Source organism: Lissotriton helveticus, chromosome 8, assembly GCF_964261635.1.
Source record: "Lissotriton helveticus chromosome 8, aLisHel1.1, whole genome shotgun sequence".
Taxonomy (NCBI): domain Eukaryota; kingdom Metazoa; phylum Chordata; class Amphibia; order Caudata; family Salamandridae; genus Lissotriton; species Lissotriton helveticus.
Genome location: NC_136069.1, coordinates 1,605,023,728 through 1,605,044,778, shown reverse-complemented (window position 1 = coordinate 1,605,044,778; position 21,051 = coordinate 1,605,023,728).

Genomic DNA, 21,051 nt, shown 5'->3' with positions numbered 1-21,051 from the left:
AAGACCACTGGGCATATGGATGCCTCGAGATTGAATGTACTTCAGTAAAGCTATGTACTCAACACTCCTGTAATTAGTTTTACATTGTGATGAACTGAAAAGCATGCTTGTAGGAGTCACACATCCCCCTCATATAGACGGTTAGGAGTCATATCATGAACATCTTTATTCAGTTTATCTTTGTTATTTGTTTAACAAATCGAGCAGCAGATAAAATGTACAAAAAGAATTTCCACCCTACTCCCCAACAATTTCAACAACCCACAAGAAATATGAAATGATACAAAATAAATAAATCACAACAAAAAGTTCAAATAAGTAGAAGCTATCAAAAATAACCTATTAAAATAAATGCAATAAATAAATCTATCAAATTAAAACATTTACATAATAAGTAATATAATTATCCAATTGAAATAAAAATAATTAACAATTTAAACCAATTGTTAAATAATGAATACATTACAAATGTGTGACTGATAACCTCATTAAGGAATTGAAAAAAATGAAATAACAATGGTTAAGATTAATTAAATAATCTTTCGATTAAATAATTTACACAATGATCTAATCAAATTGTAAAAAGTGTACAAAATGTCTAAAAATGTAAATATATATTTAAATATCACCCCACCGACTCTCCTACTAATCCAACAACCCACCTATAATGGAAAAAGTGAAATAAATTCAAAAACAAGACTTTAAATAAAAACTGAACAATAAAACTACTAAACAAATTACAAACAACTAAAATGAACATATTAATAACTTCAACACACAATCATAAAACATTACAAAACAATACAAAATAGATAATATACACAACTATATTTAAAATGATTTTAAACACTTAAAAACAATGTACTTACCTTTGATATTCTGTTTCACCATATAATTGTCACAACAATATTTTTTAATTATTTTTGTGTCAGACGATGTTAATGTTGTTCACCAAAAGATGCACAGATTCTGTAAAGAAGAACATTTCTACCATTGTAAGCTCCCTATGTTACTTGATTATTTATGTTGAAAGTTGTGTCTCACCCCTTTCAACAATGAATTAATTTTGATTGGAGTGTACCATTACCTTAAAAACGTAAAGAAACCATTTGTCATCACAGCCCCTGAATAATTCCTGCAATATTTTACAAAATTGGATTCCGTAGCTTTCACTCCTACAAGACTCATTTGTTCACATATTTTTTGGGGCAAGTTAGTTTTATCAGAACATGAAAGCAGTGCTGCATACATAGTGGAAACCATATCCAGCTTGTTTGTTTTAGCGTATCATAGATGGGCCATTGTGGATCCTTGTTTATCTTGATTAGCTAATAGCCAATTTCTAAACTGCAGATATTTAAAAACCTCTACAGGACAAATTGAATTCTTTCTGCAGCTTGCTGAAACATCATGGGCTTCATTAAAATTGTGCCCGCCCAACTGCCGTATCACTGTTGTGGCAGTCGGAAGAATGCTGCAAGCCAACAGCATCTCGACCACCGCATTACGCGTAAAATACCGGGCCACCGGTGTGCCGGCAGCGGTCTTGAGGCAGTGGCATGCTTCGCCTCACAGATTGATCCTGGCAGTGGCAGTAGTCTTGTGGCAATCTTACCTCTCTGATCATAATCTGGTGGTCAGAGTACCTACTCAGCTCTTTAATGTTATTTCCTTAGAGAAGGTCTCCATTTGTTGAAACACCCCTATCACACTAGTCTCTGCTTTTTCCAAATGATACAACAGAAATATGTATCTTCCCTGTATAGGGGTCAAATCAAAGCGATCGGGAATCTTAACCATCTTAACAATCAGCCAAATTATTCTCAGTGAATTGATGAGAACTTGGGACCATACTTCCTTAAAGTATCTTGAGTGGCCAAACCTACAGGAAAATCCACACATCTAATTCACACATGTGTATTTGTTGCTCCCTAGCACACGTAAGGAATTTATACAGTCAAATACAGGTGTTTCCACATTACATTTCATACAGCAATACACTAAAAAAAATTTGTCAAGATCCTTTTGTTCAGGGTTTTGTCGTTGTTTAATGAGGAGACGTCACAGCCAACACGTGTTTCGTCGTACTGGGGAATGTAACCCCCGACTTTTTCAAGGCTGTTTAAAGAAAATTGTAATGTTGTAGTACATTGCTACTGATTAAAACAATCAAATTAAATTTAAACAAATTGCTTGTCTGATGAGATAAGGTGGTAGTGCATGCATCCAATTTCATCATACTATGCATGTTCAATATTCCGTCTGGTTCAATATCGCAATTTTGTGCCTTATTAGTTAGATTTGGTGCTTTTTAACATCATTGTGTTTCAAATTCTGTGTCTGTGCTGCAATTGCGGCGGGTTCTGACTAATTCCCCGTAAGGGATTGCCTTTTTTTGGTGTTCCGGGTGGGCACTCGTTGCATGTAGCAGGGAATTGCAGGCCGTGCTTTTTCTATACAGTCTGCTTTGTATTGTGTTGTTCTCAATAAAGAATTCCACATCTAAGAATGGTAATTTTATTTTGCTGTATTCCATCGTGAACCTAATGTTTTGATCGTTGGTATTTAGGTATGTGTGGAATCCCTGTAATTTATCTGGAGTACCTGTCCAGATCATGAAACTGTCATCGATATATCTGCCCCAGTATAGTATATCCTTATTCCATTCTGAGGCCGGTGGACCCCAGATTCTCGTCTCCTCAAACCTCCCCATTACTAGGTTGGCATACGAGGGCGAAAATCTGGAGCCCATCGCCACTCCTTGTTTCTGTCTGTACCACTGTTCCTTATAAAGGAAGCTGGAACAATAAATAACAACGATAGCTACACCGGAACCCAATTGAGGGTTGGAATTATCACCTCAACCGACGTAAGTAGATTCTCGGGTCCAGACCTATAAAATGTGGCCTTCTTAAACATAAGTGTTCAAAGCAGGCCGAGTTTTACGCTTATACACTGCTTCAATATTTCGCCCCCACAGAACGAACTACAGCAACGGAGAATAGGTATCTAAATGGAATGGTTCTTTATAAGCATGTTCCCACTATAACTTAAACACAAACAATCACATGATAAAAGTTTGCATGTCACCCCAATGATAAAGATAAGCTCACACGCACCGGGTTCTCTCCATACCTCCTAATGGGCTCATAATCTCTCCAAATGATGTTAAAAAGCACCAAATGTAACTAATAAGGCACAAAATTGCGATATTGAACCAGACGGAATATTGAACATGCATAGTATGATGAAATTGGATGCATGCACTACCACCTTATCTCATCAGACAAGCAATTTGTTTAAATTTAATTTGATTGTTTTAATCAGTAGCAATGTACTACAACATTACAATTTTCTTTAAACAGCCTTGAAAAAGTCGGGGGTTACATTCCCCAGTACGACGAAACACGTGTTGGCTGTGACGTCTCCTCATTAAACAACGACAAAACCCTGAACAAAAGGATCTTGAAAAATTTTTTTTAGTGTATTGCTGTATGAAATGTAATGTGGAAACACCTGTATTTGACTGTATAAATTCCTTACGTGTGCTAGGGAGCAACAAATGTCCGTGGCTTAGCCTAACTAGAAGAGGGAAGTGGTTCTCTTCTCCTTTTAGCACCGTTAAAACTATTACCCAACTACGTATATACTAGAAAAGTGTAACTTTCCCAGTGGCGCCAGAAACCTAGTATAATCTACCACTATTCTAGAAATAATTCACACATGTGCCCTTCTCTTTTCACGTTTCTCCCACATGAATTGTTCTCTCTCGTCCTGACCCCTCTGAACCTTATTACTTTCTTTTCCTTATTTGGTAGTTCTGTCGCGCAGCCCCCCCCTCGCAGGCCGTTCTCAGCCCCGGGGACCGCTACCTCCACAGGGCAGGCCCTACTGAATTAAAGGAGGGGGCTGCACTGCCCTACTCCTGGAGCCTTAAATGGCCCTAGGGACCACCACCCCCCAGAGACAGCTCCTGAACCGGGGTGCCCATTCCCTGGACATAGCTGTTTACTGTGGCTTGACGGAAGCTTTAAAAGTTCCCACCAAGCCATGACAAAAGCTCCTGATCCAGCAAGTGAGAGCAGTAAAAATGCACTTGCTTGCTGGATGCGGAGCATTTGTCTATTTCCCTTTCTACTGTCAAGCGAGTAGGCAAACAGACAAATAACTTTCATATTAGGAGCTGCATGTTTAGCAGCTCCCTGTGTGTGTGAAATCAATGTCGGTGACTGCAGGAGGCGGGAAGCAGGCTGGGACTGGGAGGGCCTTAAGGTGCCCCCCACTGTCCAGGAGAAGAGAAAGGCTGGCTAAATAAAGGTCAGAAACTAGCAGAAAGAGGCAGAATATAGGTCAGAAAGAGGCAAAATAAAGGTGAGAAATGAGCAAAAAGAGACAGAATAAAGGTCAGAAACTAACAGAAAGAGGGAGAATAATGGTAATCAGAGAGGGGCTAAATAAATGTGAGAAACAAGCAGCAAGACCCAGAATAGAGATCAGAAATTAGCAGAAAGAGGCAGATAGAGGTCAGAAACAAGCAGCAAGAGGCAAAGTAGAGGTCAGAAACAAGCAGGAAAAGGGTGAATAAGGGTCAGAAAAGAGCAGCAAGAGGCAAAAAAGGGTCAGACACAAGCAGAAAGAGGCAGAACAGAGGTCCAAAACAAGCAAAAAAAAAAGGCAGAATGAAGGTCAGAAACGAACAGTAAAAGGCACAATAGAGGTAAAAAACTAGCAAAAAGAAGCTGAATAAAGGTCAGAAATGAGCAAAAAGAGGAAGAATAACGGTCAGCAGAGAGGGGCTAAATAAATGCGAGAAACAAGCAGCAAGAGGTCAGAAATTAGCAGAAAGAGGCAGACAGAGGTCAGAAACAAACAGCAAGAGGCAAAATAGAGTTCAGGCTATAGAGTTCAGACCCGCGTTGTCAGTCCTTTACCGTCTGGAGCCTGAAGTACATCGCCGATTCATTCGTCCTAAATTTGCCGAACCCGCGGCGGCTGCCGCTCGTGTTCGTGCTGTGAATCAAAAATCTGCTCACAAAGGCACATTTCCCGACCTTAGGTACATCAGCATCCCTTATCCGTGCACTCGCACTTTAAACATCAAGGTAGCATCCTGATATTCCCAGCATAAGCGACAACGACCTCCCCAATCCTTGTCCTGAGGAGAACCCTTTAAACTACTGAACGGGTTCGAAACGCGTCGGCGTCCTGCTCCACCCAGATACTGAACTGTCAGGGCACAATAGGAATATAACTTACACACAACTCTACATTGCTGCATAGTTCTGTGTCTTCCTATGTTGTGCACCATGTGATGAATTGATTTATGTGTATCTAGTGGTGGTTATAACAAGTAGGCTAGTTTGTCATCTCAGCTGTCCACTTGTTTAGTTGTATTCAGGATTGGTGCCTCAACAAAGGGATTTTTTTGAGGCATTCCACAGTTGTCTTTATTTAATGTTATCACAATTGTTATATGTGTATGTTTTGATCTAATGTATTGTTTATGGTTCGTCCAATGTACTTGTGAACCTCTGTAAATGCGGTGTGAATCCTTTTGATGCCAAAACATTTTTTCATAATCTTTCTTTATAAAAATACAAGTGACTAAACACAGATGGTTTGTCAGCCTAGCAATTTATTATACTAGGCGCGTACTTGTGTCAACCAACTAACACTGCCCGGCAATCTGGTTTGTTTAGCACTCTGAAGAGCACTGAAGGGCCTGTGCATGCTCTCCAACCAAGCAGTCTATGACAGCCGGGTTGGAGAGGTTGAATTATGCATGTCTGTTTGGCTGTAATAATGTAGCCAGCCAAACCAACATGGGCAATTTACACTGAAAGGACCACTCGTTATTGCTGACACACAGGCCCCGTCCTGCAAGCTCCATTCGGCAGAAAGCCGGAAAACTAAAATTGTAATATAACTCTTTTATTACCATTTTATTTTTCCAGTTTCCTGCAGTTGTGTGCAAAGGGGGGCGACGCTCCTCCGCTCCCATGGAGGAACCACCGCTGAGTAAGAGGCAAAACCAGAAACTGGCAGAAAGGCAGATTAAAGGTTAGAAACTAGCAGAAAGAGGCAAAATAATGGTTAGAAACTACCAGAAAGAGGCAGAATATGGTCAGGAACTAGCAGAAAGAGGCAAAATAAAGGTCAGAAATGAGTTTGCTGAGAATTGCTGAGACCTTGTTGGAGGCCCTTCCCCTTTCTCAACCTCTCTGCACAGGGGCTGGTGAATGGACTCCCCTTGGCTGCTGAGGGTCATTGGGGTCCAAGAACCCCTATTGTGGCCACAATTAAGTCCCCCACAGCTGGATTGCTGAGACCTCATTGAAGGTCCCACTCCCTTTCTCAACAACTCTGCACAGGGACCTCCAGCTGCACTACTGGTTGGGGGATGAACTCCCCTTGGCTGCTCAGGGTTGTTGGGAGCCAAGAACCCTTATTGTTGCGACAAATAAGTCCCCCCACAGCTGGATGACTGAGACCTCGTCGAAGGCCCCAACCCCTTTCTCAACCACTCTGCAAAGGGGCCTTCTGGTGCACTACTGGTTGGGGGAATGAACTCACCGTGGCTGCTGAGGGTGTTCGGCTGTTGGCGAGCACCCATCAAGTCTTGTCATGCTCCCAGCATGCGCGAAATGACCTGACGAGCGCACCAACTGAAAATCTGCTCCGTTGCAGACTTTTTCAGTAACTCCTCATTCTCTGCGAAACGCAGAATTGCCAAATTGAGCAAACTCAGTGAGCAGAGCGGACTTTTACACCCAGGCTTAGAAAAAAACAATGGTTACAGGCACATTATAATTAGGAAATAGAATTAAAAAAACCTTTAAAATTCACTGAAGAAACCAAAGGGTACATAGACATTATAGTTAGGCTCACCTTTCACTCGCATAAAACCAGTGAAATTCGGCAGTTATAGCTACCTAAACTAACAAAATGCACTGCTTATGACCTCACTTATTATATCACTCATGACATGGTTACTTTTACTAATTCTACTGCAGTCTAAACAAGAGTAGGTAAAGCACTTCACTTTAAACACATTACATATATAACTAACACCATGATTGTTGAAAAAATATATAAACTTTTAAAATAAATATTATTTAGTAACATATATATATATATGTCATAAAAAACATTCATTTTACATAATTTCTGTATCTTAAAATAATTGATTATCAATTAAAAAATAATTGCCATTCAATTAGTAATTAATTTCCCACCCTATACGGAGCGACCTCTGACCCTGCCTTCAGGTTAGGTCGCCCCCACGCCGCTGCCGCCTGCTCACCCCGGTCTCCTGCTGCCTCCTTCGCCGCACTTTTCCCGCCGCTGCCTCCCTGCGGCCCCACCCCCCTGACACCCCATTCGCTGCCCCGCTCCCGCCACCCAGCTGCTCCTCCCTCCCGTCAGCACTCTGAAGGAGATCGCGCAGCAGCGCAGGGAGCGACCTCTGACCCTGCCTTCAGATTAGGTCGCCCCACGCCGCTGCCGCCTGCTCACCCCGGTCTCCTGCTGCCTCCTTCGCCGCACTTTTCCCGCCGCTGCCTCCCTGCGGCCCCGCCCCCCTGACACCCCATTCGCCATCCCGCTCCCGCCACCAAGCTGCTCCTCCCTCCCGTCAACACTCTTACGCAGACCACGAAGCGGCTGCGCGCAGCGGGCATGCCGCTGGCGCGCCAATGGCAAGCCCGTCTGCGCCCGTCCGCGCCTGGACCGCGCCCAGCGCCAGGACCCCTGGCCCCCGACGATGCCAGCCCACACGACGGACTTACGATGCCGCCACCCTCCACGCACTCAACGCTTTCGGAACCCCGCCTGCTACCGAGCCATCTGAAACGCACCCACTGACCCTTCACCTGCCAAGCCTGCAAATTCACCTGCCTTCCTAACCTGCACCACTCCCGCCAAGCCAGACACCAGCAACACTCACCTCAAGTGCATCCTGCTCAACACCCGCTCCGTTCACAGACACGCAGTCCAACTCTGGAACCTCCTGGACACAACATCACCAGACGTCGCCTTCCTCACGGAAACCTGGATTAACGCCTCCTCAGCCCCAGACATCGCCATAGCCATCCCGGATGGCTACAAGATCACCCAGAGGGACCGCGTCAACCAAACCGGAGGAGGCATCGCCTTCGTCCACAGAAACACCATCCGAATCACGATTAACTCCGACGACACCCTCACCGCCGCCGAGCACCTTCACTTCCAGATACACACCGACCCCAAGACCACCCTCAGAGGCACTCTCATCTACAGGCCCCCGGGACCACGCACACAATTCAGCGAAGCCATCGCAGACTTCGTCAGCCAGCACGCCCTAATCTCCTCAGACTACATCCTCCGAGGGGACCTCAACTTCTACCTGGAGAACAACAATGACAGCAACACCGCCGCCCTGCTGGACAACCTCGCCAACCTCGGACTCAAGCAACTGGTGAATACCCCCACCCACTACGCCGACCACACGCTAGACCCCATCTTCTCCTCCAGCAAGCACATCTCCTTCAGCCACTCCACCGGACTACACTGGACGGATCACAGCTGCGTCCACTTCAACTTCAGGAGAACCACGACCCACCACCACCCGCAACAGGTTCCCCGCAGAAGCTGGAGCAAGATCACCGCCGACCAACTCACCACCTCCCTCAGCCAGAACCCTCCCACCAACACGAGGGACCCCAAAGAAGCAGCCCACATCCTCACACAGTGGCTCACCAACTGCGCCGATGACCTCGCGCCACTGAAGAACCCTCCCAGCAGACCCAGCAGCAAGAAAGCCTTGTGGTTCACCAACGACCTCAAAAACTCCAAGAAAACCTGCCGCACCCTCGAGAAAGCCTGGCGCCACGACCAGACAACAGAGAACATGACAGCCCTCAAGAACGCCACGCGCAAACACCACCAGCTGATCCGCACCACCAAAAGGACAACATTCAAAGAACATCTGGACAACAACACCCACAACAGCAAGGAACTCTTCAGCATCGTTAAAGAGCTCTCCAACCCCAGCGCCTGCAACAACGACATCACACCTTCGCAAGACCTCTGCGACTCCCTCGCCTCGTTCTTTCACCGCAAGATCGCCGACATACACAACAGCTTTGGCACACAGACCACGCACCCAACCACCGAACCAGTGCCCCCCACCACCACCCTCTGCACCTGGACCCCGGTCAGCACCGAAGACACCACCCGCACGATGAACACCATCCACTCCGGCTCCCCAACCGACCCCTGTCCACACCACATCTTCAACAAAGCCGACTCCATCACCGCACCCCAACTCCGGGACATCATTAACAGCTCCTTCGCATCCGCCACCTTCCCGGAGACCTGGAAACATGCCGAGCTCAGCGCCCTCCTGAAGAAACCCACCGCGGACCTCAAGAACGTCCGCCCCATCTCGCTCCTCTCTTTTCCTGCCAAAGTCATCGAGAAGACCGTCAACAAATAACTCTCCGCCTTCCTCGAGACAAACGGATCCCTCGACCCCTCGCAGTCCGGTTTCTGAGCAAACCACATCACCGAGACCGCCCTCATCGCAGCTACCGACGACATCAGGTCCCTGCTTGACAACGGGGAAACAGCTGCCCTCATCCTCCTGGACCTCTCAGCAGCCTTCGACACCGTATGTCACCGCACCCTGATACAGCGCCTCAGCAACACCAGAATCCAAGGAACGGCCTTGGAGTGGATCATCTCGTTCCTCGCCAGAAGAACCCAGAGAGTCCGCCTCCCCCCGTTCCGATCCGCGGCCACCGAAGTCATCTGCGGCGTTCCGCAAGGATCCTCGCTCAGCCCCACCCTCTTCAACGTCTACATGAGCCCCCTTGCAGCCATCGCACGCCAACACAACCTAAACATCATCTCCTACGCCGACGACACCCAGCTGATCCTCTCCCTCTCCAACGACCCCGCCACCGCCAGAGCCAGCCTCCAGGAAGGAATGAAAGACGTCGCAGAATGGATGAAGCTCAGCCGTCTGAAACTGAACTCAGACAAGACGGAAGTCCTCATCCTGGGACCATCCCCCTCTGCCTGGGATGACTCCTGGTGGCCCCCTGCCCTGGGCATCGCCCCCAAGCCAACGGACCATGCACGCAACCTGGGCTTCATCCTGGACTCCTCCCTCACAATGACCAAGCAAGTCAACGCCGTCTCATCATCCTGTTTCAACACCCTGCGCATGCTCCAAAAGATCTTCGGGTGGATCCCCAGAGAAACCAGGAAGACGGTCACCCAGGCCCTCATCACCAGCCGACTGGACTACGGGAACACCCTCTACGCTGGAACCACAGCCAAACTCCAGAAAAGACTCCAGCGCATACAGAACGCTTCTGCACGACTCATCCTGGACATCCCCCTTCACGGCCATATCTCTGCCCATCTGAGAGACCTGCACTGGCTCCCCGTCAGCAAGAGGATCACGTTCAGACTCCTCACCCACGCACACAAGGCTCTCCACGACATGGGCCCCAAATACCTCAACAGCCGCCTCGCATTCTACACACCCACCCGCCAGCTCCGATCCGCCAGCCTCGCCCTCGCCACCGTCCCACGGATTCGCAGAACCACCGCCGGAGGAAGATCCTTCTCCTACCTGGCGGCCAAGACATGGAACTCCCTCCCCACCTACCTACGTCTGACCCAGGACCATATCTCCTTCAGGAAACAACTCAAGACCTGGCTGTTCGAGCAGTAGCGACTCCCCCTCCCCCCAGCGCCTTGAGACCCTAGCGGGTGAGTAGCGCGCTATACAAATTTGCTGATTGATTGATTGATTGATTGATACGGCTATAAATCCAGCAGGCAGAACCTAAAACATAACTTTAAAAATAAGCATTCCTGAATGTATATATTTAAAATCAATTAAATAATTAATTGACTATTAATTGTTTGGTTTTTTTTTGTTTTTTTTGGTTAAAAACTTTTATTGAGCAATCAGATAAAAAGTACAAAGATGGACCTACAACCACACGGGCTGGCCGCTAAATCGCAAAGCACGACACATGAGGTAAACAATCATTTCCGTGGCCAGGACGAAATCATAGAGTAAATATTGCTCCAGACATAGGACAGGACATAACAATTTTCTATATTAAACATTAAAATAACGAACACCAAACAAGGCGAATGCAGCAATCAAGTCAGCCCGAATGTCAGAGGGGAGGGCCACTAATCAGGAAAACAAAGGTAAATCAATGAGACTCGGCAAGGCCGGGGGAGGGGGGAAGCAGGGAGGACAGGAAAATCCTAAAACAGAATGAAACATTTCGGGAACGTCAGCCTAGGGAGACAGGGTAATATCGGAGGTGTCAACCAAGGGAGGGGTACAATTTTCTCCACGATATGCATTCCATTGACCCCAAATTTTCGTCCACGCCCCGGGTCTGCCCCTAGCTACATAGACGGTCTTCTCTCGGAACATGCACCAGTCCATGTTATCCTCCCACACCGAAACGTCTGGAGGTCGGGATGCGCCCCAAAGTTGCGCAATGTCACGCTTCGCGACCATGTAACCCAAGGTCGCCCATCTAGTCTGGGCCACAGAGTAATCGGAGGGTTCCCACACGTTCAGCAGGCATCGTCGGGCCTCAGGCCGCAGGGCAACACCAGTCACAACAGTCATTATCGCAAGTACATCCACCCAGTAGGCTGCCACCACAGGGCACTCCCAAAGTATATGCATAAAGGTAGCGCTCATCCCACACCCACGCTTACATAAGCCATCCGGGGAAAAACCCATTACAACCAGACGCGGACCAGTCACATACACCCGGTGGAGGATCTTAAGTTGCACCAAACGAAGACGGGCAGGAATGGCGACTTCTTTCGGAGAGGAGAGTGCCGACTGCCAATCCTCGTCATCTAATTCCAATCCGTCACCGACCCACATCTCTCTGAGCCGGACCAACAAATCAGCGCGAGTATGAATCAATTTCTTGTAAATAAGGGAGATAGTGCTGTCGGGCAGGTGTCCATCTAGTATACGATCTTCAAGGGGGGAGGACTCGGGCAGGGCCACATCAGGAGTCAGAACTGAGGACAGGGCATGCCGGACCTGCAGATACCGGAAAAGCTCTCTATCATTCAAGTCGTATTCTGCCTTAAGGGCCTGGAACGACTTCACGCTACCATTCACACAAACATCACCCACCTTACAAATCCCAATCATATCCCAGCGTTCAAAGCCCTTAGTAGACCAGAGACACCCCAAACGTTCAGAAGCATAAAGCGGAGTCGCCAGCGTCAGTCGATTCTCCCATCCCAAACTCACATTCGCGGCGCGCCACACGTTGACTGCGGCCGATCTAGAATAAAGCGCTCTATTAAAGTCCCCTCCCGGCAGCTGGAACCTATCCATCTCAAAGGCCGGATCGCGACCCGGCGAATACATCGCGTGGTTAATGGCAGATAGCTGGGCAGCCCAGTAATATCTCTTGATGTCAGGGAGCGCCATGCCCCCGTCGTACCAAGGGATGGTAAGTTTCGCAAGGGCTATACGTGGACGCCCGTCCCAAATCAGTTGTCTCTGCAGACTCTCGATCTCACGGAAATAGGTAGCGGGAATGTCGTCATAAGAATTTTGAAGTGCGTAGAGGAACCGCGGCAAGGACATCATTTTAAAAAGAGCTGCCCTACCCAGAGGAGATAGGGGCAGCTTACGCCAACGGGCCACATCCAGTCGCAGTCTAAGAAGCGGGGGGAGGAGATTACGCTCAAACCGGAGGGAGGGGTCCAGGGTAATAAAAATCCCCAAATACTTGAAGCCAGACTGGACTACCTGGATAGGAAATCTGTCCGGCAAAGGGGGCAAAACACCCAAAAGAACATACACGCAGGACTTAGCCCAATTAATAACAAGGCCCGAGTTAGCACCGAACGAAGTAAGAACATCAAATAAGACATTTAAAGATTTACGCGGGGAGGTAAGATATAGAAGAATGTCATCCGCGTAAAGAGAGACACGGTCCTCAAAGTCCGGTGACCAACGGATCCCTTTGAGTGAAGGCTCCCATCGAAGCCACGCAGCCAACGGTTCCAAGGCAAGCGCGAAAAGCAATGGAGACAAGGGGCAACCCTGACGGGTCCCCCTACCAAAGAAGTAAAAAATGGTAAGGGGTTCTGCCCACTTAACCCTCCCGTACCTGAGCAGGAGACATCTAAGGATGAGAAAGTAGAAAAAGGGGGTACTGAAGGGATTAATCCTTTTTTAATTTTTCAACAAGAAACTTCAAATTATCTTGTGAAACACCAATAAACCATTATACACATGTGTAAGAAAATTCATATACGCACATATGAGCGGACATCTAGGGAAGTACGACAATCAACAATCTATATACAAATGATCACATATACATTATGTACAAATATAGAAGACATATACAATCTCGACAAACATTTATCTGTACCCTAAATTCAACAGATATATACAAATATATATATACACAGATTTGAGTAAATGCCTCCTCCTGATTTACAAGGGAGTGCACAACAAAAATGAAAGTCCCAAGACAAAAGCACCAGGGGGTTAGACCATTAACCCAATGTCAAATTGTATAGGTGCACAACAGAAACAAATCAAATCTTTTTAAGTTATAACAAGGGACTCCATTAGAAAGGTGTCGACGGGGAAGGCAGAAGGGGACAGAAACTCTACCGTTCACCACTACTTGCGCTAAGGGTTCAACGTACAACAACTTCACCCAACCAATAAACTCAGGTCCAAAACCAAATTTTTCGAGAGCTGCCCAAAGATAGGGCCACTCTACAGTGTCAAAGGCCATCGAGGCGTCTAACGAGGCCAAAATGGCCGGCTCCGTCAGAAGCCCCGCCCTCGCAACAGCACCGTGGAGACGACGTAGGTTAAGAGCCGTGTTACGATGTGGGATAAATCCGGATTGATCCGGATGAACCAAGCCACTAATGACCGTCAGTAGGCGGGTCGCCAGGAGCTTAGCCAGGACCTTAGGCTCAACATTTAACAGGGAAATGGGCCTATAAGACGAACAAAGGTCCCGCGGTGACTATTAATTGTTAATTAATTATTATTCAATTAACTTCCCAGCTGGACACCTACAAACCTAGCAGCCCCCAACTAAAATATAATCAGAATAATTAAAGTCAATGATTTAAATATTTAAAATTCAATTGAAATAAATAAGTAAATTAAAATAATAATAAAAAATACATTAATTATTAATTAAATACTTCCCACCCTATACACCTACAAACCTAGCATCCTGCAGTTAAAATATTAGTACAACTATTCTGTATTCCATATTTTACATATTATTATTTTTTTAAATATTATCACATTGTTAATTAATTATAACTTAACTTCTCACCCAAAACTCTTATAAATCTAGTAACCCACACCTAAAATAGAAGTAAAATAAATAAGTATTCCATATACTGTAATATTAATTAATTATTAATTGATAAATAATTATTACTCCATTTACTTCTTACCCTATCCCCCTACAAACCCAATAACCTGGTACAACTTTATAAATTACTATTACAAAAAATATTCTAAATCACTTTTAAATAACAAACTACAAAAAAATAACCTTTATATAAACAATAGTAACACCAAAAAATTAATAAATGAACTAAAACACATTCAAATAATTAAAAAACAATATTATTTACTAGTATATTATTGAAACGGATATTAAGAATATCAATGTTAATAAAAATGATAATACTTAACTACAAAAATGATATCTTGTCAACGATAGTCCTACAACACGATATTTGTGTATCACAATATTTATTTTCTGATATTTCCGCCTCCCGGTATTTTTCATCCAATTGTTTTATCCAAACACCCCAATTTCATTGCTTCCATATATCACTATTTAACTAGTGAATATGATTGTGCAATTGTAGGGTTTTGTAGAGAATAATTAGCTCTTGAACTCATTTCAACTGAGATTTTACCCCAACCATAGCATGGAGTTGGCTGTGGTTTAAATTCTGGAATAACTGTAGTGCATTGAGAAAAATGGAGGTGCAGAAGCCCTGATCTTTTTAAACGTGTCAGTTCCAGCGGCCTTCAACCACAAAATCCTACTTACTCAACTTCTGAACTGGCCATTTGTGGCTCTGTTTTGCAGTTTGTGAATTCTTTTTTCTCAGACAGATGCCTTCAGGCTCAGCTTGGTTCCCATACCTCTGGCCACAGACAGGTGCCTTGGGGTGTGCTGCGAGGCTCCGTGCTTTCACATTTGCTTTTAAATGTTTTCATTGTGCCATTGGCACACTCATTATTGAGCCAATGGCAAGCCCGTCTGCGCCCGTCCGCGCCTGGACCGCGCCCAGCGCCAGGACCCCTGGCCCCCGGCCCCCGACGATGCCAGCCCACACGACGGACTTACGATGCCGCCACCCTCCACGCACTCAACGCTTTCGGAACCCCGCCTGCTACCGAGCCATCTGAAACGCACCCACTGACCCTTCACCTGCCAAGCCTGCAAATTCACCTGCCTTCCTAACCTGCACCACTCCCGCCAAGCCAGACACCAGCAACACTCACCTCAAGTGCATCCTGCTCAACACCCGCTCCGTCCACAGACACGCAGTCCAACTCTGGAACCTCCTGGACACAACATCACCAGACGTCGCCTTCCTCACGGAAACCTGGATTAACGCCTCCTCAGCCCCAGACATCGCCATAGCCATCCCGGATGGCTACAAGATCACCCAGAGGGACCGCGTCAACCAAACCGGAGGAGGCATCGCCTTCGTCCACAGAAACACCATCCGAATCACGATTAACTCCGACGACACCCTCACCGCCGCCGAGCACCTTCACTTCCAGATACACACCGACCCCAAGACCACCCTCAGAGGCACTCTCATCTACAGGCCCCCGGGACCACGCACACAATTCAGCGAAGCCATCGCAGACTTCGTCAGCCAGCACGCCCTAATCTCCTCAGACTACATCCTCCGAGGGGACCTCAACTTCTACCTGGAGAACAACAATGACAGCAACACCGCCGCCCTGCTGGACAACCTCGCCAACCTCGGACTCAAGCAACTGGTGAATACCCCCACCCACTACGCCGACCACACGCTAGACCCCATCTTCTCCTCCAGCAAGCACATCTCCTTCAGCCACTCCACCGGACTACACTGGACGGATCACAGCTGCGTCCACTTCAACTTCAGGAGAACCACGACCCACCACCACCCGCAACAGGTTCCCCGCAGAAGCTGGAGCAAGATCACCGCCGACCAACTCACCACCTCCCTCAGCCAGAACCCTCCCACCAACACAAGGGACCCCAAAGAAGCAGCCCACATCCTCACACAGTGGCTCACCAACTGCGCCGATGACCTCGCGCCACTGAAGAACCCTCCCAGCAGACCCAGCAGCAAGAAAGCCTCGTGGTTCACCAACGACCTCAAAAACTCCAAGAAAACCTGCCGCACCCTCGAGAAAGCCTGGCGCCACGACCAGACAACAGAGAACATGACAGCCCTCAAGAACGCCACGCGCAAACACCACCAGCTGATCCGCACCACCAAAAGGACAACATTCAAAGAACATCTGGACAACAACACCCACAACAGCAAGGAACTCTTCAGCATCGTTAAAGAGCTCTCCAACCCCAGCGCCTGCAACAACGACATCACACCTTCGCAAGACCTCTGCGACTCCCTCGCCTCGTTCTTTCACCGCAAGATCGCCGACATACACAACAGCTTTGGCACACAGACCACGCACCCAACCACCGAACCAGTGCCCCCCACCACCACCCTCTGCACCTGGACCCCGGTCAGCACCGAAGACACCACCCGCACGATGAACACCATCCACTCCGGCTCCCCAACCGACCCCTGTCCACACCACATCTTCAACAAAGCCGACTCCATCACCGCATCCCAACTCCGGGACATCATTAACAGCTCCTTCGCATCCGCCACCTTCCCGGAGACCTGGAAACATGCCGAGCTCAGCGCCCTCCTGAAGAAACCCACCGCGGACCTCAAGAACGTCCGCCCCATCTCGCTCCTCTCTTTTCCTGCCAAAGTCATCGAGAAGACCGTCAACAAATAACTCTCCGCCTTCCTCGAGACAAACGGATCCCTCGACCCCTCGCAGTCCGGTTTCTGAGCAAACCACATCACCGAGACCGCCCTCATCGCAGCTACCGACGACATCAGGTCCCTGCTTGACAACGGGGAAACAGCTGCCCTCATCCTCCTGGACCTCTCAGCAGCCTTCGACACCGTATGTCACCGCACCCTGATACAGCGCCTCAGCAACACCAGAATCCAAGGAACGGCCTTGGAGTGGATCATCTCGTTCCTCGCCAGAAGAACCCAGAGAGTCCGCCTCCCCCCGTTCCGATCCGCGGCCACCGAAGTCATCTGCGGCGTTCCGCAAGGATCCTCGCTCAGCCCCACCCTCTTCAACGTCTACATGAGCCCCCTTGCAGCCATCGCACGCCAACACAACCTAAACATCATCTCCTACGCCGACGACACCCAGCTGATCCTCTCCCTCTCCAACGACCCCGCCACCGCCAGAGCCAGCCTCCAGGAAGGAATGAAAGACGTCGCAGAATGGATGAAGCTCAGCCGTCTGAAACTGAACTCAGACAAGACGGAAGTCCTCATCCTGGGACCATCCCCCTCTGCCTGGGATGACTCCTGGTGGCCCCCTGCCCTGGGCATCGCCCCCAAGCCAACGGACCATGCACGCAACCTGGGCTTCATCCTGGACTCCTCCCTCACAATGACCAAGCAAGTCAACGCCGTCTCATCATCCTGTTTCAACACCCTGCGCATGCTCCAAAAGATCTTCGGGTGGATCCCCAGAGAAACCAGGAAGACGGTCACCCAGGCCCTCATCACCAGCCGACTGGACTACGGGAACACCCTCTACGCTGGAACCACAGCCAAACTCCAGAAAAGACTCCAGCGCATACAGAACGCTTCTGCACGACTCATCCTGGACATCCCCCTTCACGGCCATATCTCTGCCCATCTGAGAGACCTGCACTGGCTCCCCGTCAGCAAGAGGATCACGTTCAGACTCCTCACCCACGCACACAAGGCTCTCCACGACATGGGCCCCAAATACCTCAACAGCCGCCTCGCATTCTACACACCCACCCGCCAGCTCCGATCCGCCAGCCTCGCCCTCGCCACCGTCCCACGGATTCGCAGAACCACCGCCGGAGGAAGATCCTTCTCCTACCTGGCGGCCAAGACATGGAACTCCCTCCCCACCTACCTACGTCTGACCCAGGACCATATCTCCTTCAGGAAACAACTCAAGACCTGGCTGTTCGAGCAGTAGTGACTCCCCCTCCCCCCAGCGCCTTGAGACCCTAGCGGGTGAGTAGCGCGCTATACAAATTTGCTGATTGATTGATTGATTGATTGATACGGCTATAAATCCAGCAGGCAGAACCTAAAACATAACTTTAAAAATAAGCATTCCTGAATGTATATATTTAAAATCAATTAAATAATTAATTGACTATTAATTGTTTGTTTTTTTTTTGTTTTTTTTGGTTAAAAACTTTTATTGAGCAATCAGATAAAAAGTACAAAGATGGACCTACAACCACACGGGCTGGCCGCTAAATCGCAAAGCACGACACATGAGGTAAACAATCATTTCCGTGGCCAGGACGAAATCATAGAGTAAATATTGCTCCAGACATAGGACAGGACATAACAATTTTCTATATTAAACATTAAAATAACGAACACCAAACAAGGCGAATGCAGCAATCAAGTCAGCCCGAATGTCAGAGGGGAGGGCCACTAATCAGGAAAACAAAGGTAAATCAATGAGACTCGGCAAGGCCGGGGGAGGGGGGAAGCAGGGAGGACAGGAAAATCCTAAAACAGAATGAAACATTTCGGGAACGTCAGCCTAGGGAGACAGGGTAATATCGGAGGTGTCAACCAAGGGAGGGGTACAAATTTCTCCACGATATGCATTCCATTGACCCCAAATTTTCGTCCACGCCCCGGGTCTGCCCCTAGCTACATAGACGGTCTTCTCTCGGAACATGCACCAGTCCATGTTATCCTCCCACACCGAAACGTCTGGAGGTCGGGATGCGCCCCAAAGTTGCGCAATGTCACGCTTCGCGACCATGTAACCCAAGGTCGCCCATCTAGTCTGGGCCACAGAGTAATCGGAGGGTTCCCACACGTTCAGCAGGCATCGTCGGGCCTCAGGACGCAGGGCAACACCAGTCACAACAGTCATTATCGCAAGTACATCCACCCAGTAGGCTGCCACCACAGGGCACTCCCAAAGTATATGCATAAAGGTAGCGCTCATCCCACACCCACGCTTACATAAGCCATCCGGGGAAAAACCCATTACAACCAGACGCGGACCAGTCACATACACCCGGTGGAGGATCTTAAGTTGCACCAAACGAAGACGGGCGGGAATGGCGACTTCTTTCGGAGAGGAGAGTGCCGACTGCCAATCCTCGTCATCTAATTCCAATCCGTCACCGACCCACATCTCTCTGAGCCGGACCAACAAATCAGCGCGAGTATGAATCAATTTCTTGTAAATAAGGGAGATAGTGCTGTCGGGCAGGTGTCCATCTAGTATACGATCTTCAAGGGGGGAGGACTCGGGCAGGGCCACATCAGGAGTCAGAACTGAGGACAGGGCATGCCGGACCTGCAGATACCGGAAAAGCTCTCTATCATTCAAGTCGTATTCTGCCTTAAGGGCCTGGAACGACTTCACGCTACCATTCACACAAACATCACCCACCTTACAAATCCCAATCATATCCCAGCGTTCAAAGCCCTTAGTAGACCAGAGACACCCCAAACGTTCAGAAGCATAAAGCGGAGTCGCCAGCGTCAGTCGATTCTCCCATCCCAAACTCACATTCGCGGCGCGCCACACGTTGACTGCGGCCGATCTAGAATAAAGCGCTCTATTAAAGTCCCCTCCCGGCAGCTGGAACCTATCCATCTCAAAGGCCGGATCGCGACCCGGCGAATACATCGCGTGGTTAATGGCAGATAGCTGGGCAGCCCAGTAATATCTCTTGATGTCAGGGAGCGCCATGCCCCCGTCGTACCAAGGGATGGTAAGTTTCGCAAGGGCTATACGTGGACGCCCGTCCCAAATCAGTTGTCTCTGCAGACTCTCGATCTCACGGAAATAGGTAGCGGGAATGTCGTCATAAGAATTTTGAAGTGCGTAGAGGAACCGCGGCAAGGACATCATTTTAAAAAGAGCTGCCCTACCCAGAGGAGATAGGGGCAGCTTACGCCAACGGGCCACATCCAGTCGCAGTCTAAGAAGCGGGGGGAGGAGATTACGCTCAAACCGGAGGGAGGGGTCCAGGGTAATAAAAATCCCCAAATACTTGAAGCCAGACTGGACTACCTGGATAGGAAATCTGTCCGGCAAAGGGGGCAAAACACCCAAAAGAACATACACGCAGGACTTAGCCCAATTAATAACAAGGCCCGAGTTAGCACCGAACGAAGTAAGAACATCAAATAAGACATTTAAAGATTTACGCGGGGAGGTAAGATATAGAAGAATGTCATCCGCGTAAAGAGAGACACGGTCCTCAAAGTCCGGTGACCAACGGATCCCTTTGAGTGAAGGCTCCCATCGAAGCCACGCAGCCAACGGTTCCAAGGCAAGCGCGAAAAGCAATGGAGACAAGGGGCAACCCTGACGGGTCCCCCTACCAAAGAAGTAAAAAATGGTAAGGGGTTCTGCCCACTTAACCCTCCCGTACCTGAGCAGGAGACATCTAAGGATGAGAAAGTAGAAAAAGGGGGTACTGAAGGGATTAATCCTTTTTTAATTTTTCAACAAGAAACTTCAAATTATCTTGTGAAACACCAATAAACCATTATACACATATGTAAGAAAATTCATATACGCACATATGAGCGGACATCTAGGGAAGTACGACAATCAACAATCTATATACAAATGATCACATATACATTATGTACAAATATAGAAGACATATACAATCTCGACAAACATTTATC